This window comes from Lichenostomus cassidix, chromosome 12 (genome assembly GCF_008360975.1).
Source record: "Lichenostomus cassidix isolate B80296 chromosome 12, HeHo_3.0, whole genome shotgun sequence".
Classification (NCBI taxonomy): domain Eukaryota; kingdom Metazoa; phylum Chordata; class Aves; order Passeriformes; family Meliphagidae; genus Lichenostomus; species Lichenostomus cassidix.
In genome coordinates, this window is record NC_139493.1 from 17,727,241 (window position 1) to 17,729,947 (window position 2,707).

Genomic DNA, 2,707 nt, shown 5'->3' on the forward strand with positions numbered 1-2,707 from the left:
CACAGAGGTTTATGTTCTGTTCCTTTTTCCCACACTCTGTTCTGGTATCTCAAGAACCTTTGGCTCAAACCCACCCCATTCCAGAGGGCTGGATCAGACAGGCTGGACAATTCTTGAGAGTGAGAAACCTCCACCAGAGCTGACCCATGTTAGGTCTGGAGCACAGCCACATCAGGCCAAATCCAATCTGGAACCAGAGGAGCTAATGTGGGATGCAGGATGCTGACAGTTGCTTAGCAACTCCACTGGTGTCACCCAAATGGTGACCTTGGCAGCAGAGATCTGCAGGGAGCAGCTGAGATGGCAGCAGAGCAAAGCCCACAGCCCATGCTGGCACCCTGGGCAAGGAGCACACCTGGCTCCTGATAAACTCTGAGCATGGCCTGGGAATTAAGGAATAATCTGCTGAAATTATTCAATTCTGACCTCACAGACAGAAAGGGTGTCAGGAGGGAAAAAATGAGGCCATGGCTCAATCAGGTGTGCATGGCAGATAGCAGATATTGGGAGGGCATTTGGGCAAGGTGGGCACTGAGCTGTTCACTTCCCTTGGCTTCACTGCCATTCTTTGCTATTTCCCTATACTCAGCTCTCATATTCTATATTTTCACCCTTTCTATTTATCAATCTATTAAGCTGCAGAGTGCAAACATTTTTCCTTTTCTTTCAGGAGAATGTCACAGTCTGTTTCCTTCATTAAACAGCAAAACTCAAAAACCTTTCGCATATAAAGCCCAAACTACATTTCTTAACAAGACAAAAAGGTTTAAATATTTCATCTCAATTTTTCTATATATATGTGTTTAAATTTTAAAAAATAAATTACATAAAATGTCATTTTTTCTCCCTTTTACTGGAAAGAACTTGTTCAATTTAATGTCAACCTCTTGTGTAGTGTGAAAAAGGAAACAGAAGCCCCATTTCATCCTTTATTGCAGACCTTTGAGTGTGCAAAGTGCTTCATGAAGTTGGAAACAAACTGTGCTGAAGGCACCCACCCAAGAAGAGTGTTCTTGTCATGAGGCTACAGAAATTCCAGGGTGCTGCTGAGCAGATTGAACACAACAAACAACGGAAGATTCACGAAGAGAAAATGTTTTCCACCTCTGGGTTTTCTCAATCAAACCCCCAGCTTGCTCCTCCATATCCTTCAGTGTATTAAAACCTGAAAATCTATCCTCTTCCCACCAACCTGCTCCCACTCCTGATTAACAAAAGCCCAATTTCTGGTTCCCTGAACAGTAAAAATTAAGCCAGAGCTGCTGACCATCTTTAATCCTAAACTTCAGCATAGCCATCTGCAGCCAAAAGGCTTAAAGCCAAATAAAAAAAGACTTCAATCCTTTTTTTAACAAATCCCACTGCTCACACAGACATTAGCATACCTGAACTTATACTTGGAACCTAAACAATCCCTTCTGGTCTTGGATATTTTCCTAGTTTTCCAGCCTGTGTAAAAACCAGTGATAAACTCATCTGATAAATGCTTCCTTAAATATTTATTTTCTGGATTTTCTCACTGACCCAGAGCAAATCTTCCCTCATCCATTTTCCAGCTCTTCCAAAGCAGTCAAACAGAAATCTGTCTCCAGTCAAGCACAGGGCAGAAGTCAACTATTTAGTGGTCATGGAATATATAAAGGAAAAAAACTGGAGCAGCTGCTCCCTAGCTGGAAAATGGATCCAGCAGGTATTAGTGACAAAAATGGCAATTTTGGAAGAGTTTTAGCTGGACTCTGCCAGGCTGGAGAAGCTGCCCTTGGGATGGAAGCTTTGGGAAAAAGGAGATGTCTGTGCTGGTCTTGCAACAGGAAAAATGTCATGAATTGGTGGTTATTTCTGGTGGAACAACTGTGGGAATATAGTGATTTTATGGGATTTTCATGGAATCACAGAATGGCTTGGAATGGATCTTAAAGATCATCCAAACCCCCAAAAATAAACCAACAACAAAACAAAACAAAGAAAACCTGTTGGTGGACTTTACAATTATTACAGCCCTGTTGGGTTTATACACATAAAGAAAAATGTAATAATTAATTTGAAATTTTAAATTTAAAAACTATTTGGCATTGGCTTGTGTAAAAACAAGTTCTGTGCAGGGATTGCTCAGCAATAATAAACATCATTCACAGCAGCCTGGCCTGAGTCCTTGGAGGGTCAAATCCAAAGCTCCCACCAACAGCAAGATTTCCCTGTTTCCTCTTTTATAAAATTTAGTTTATCAAATCAGAGCCAGCCCTAAAACTCAGTCACTCCGCACAATGGTTTTATATTAATTATACTGCATGAATTAAGAAACAGAGAACTTGAGACAAACAAAGCAAGTGATTCTGGATTTATTCACAGTGAGCTGCAGTGAATGCCTGCCTGGACCTGCAGTAACTCATCCACTCAGGAGAGAGAATTCCATGTGCCTTTTCCCTTCAGGAGAGCCAAGCAAGGACTGTACAAAGATCCACTGCTTTAACTCAGTAAATTATAATTTTAGGAAGAATCCAAGGGTTGATTCTCCAGTAATTAACACCGAGAGGTGGAAACTGTTCAGCTATTTTTTATATACCATTCACCTGAATCTAAAGGTTTATATTTCACTGCTGTCCTCCTGGGAGCATTACAGAAAGGAAACCTGGAGGTGTGACAGATTTCCTGCTCTCCCAAGCATCCCCTGCATATTGGAGGAGATACAAGTGAGGAATCAGGGAGG

General features: G+C 41.4%; 1 long non-coding RNA gene across 1 annotated transcript; it reads left to right on the forward strand.

Moving 5' to 3' along the window:
• The first annotated feature begins 260 nt into the window (after positions 1-260).
• On the forward strand, positions 261-1,191 carry LOC146431880 (uncharacterized). The gene is made up of 2 exons (XR_014854644.1): positions 261-480; positions 939-1,191. It is a non-coding gene; the product is annotated as an uncharacterized LOC146431880 (long non-coding RNA).
• Positions 1,192-2,707: the final 1,516 nt, after the last annotated feature.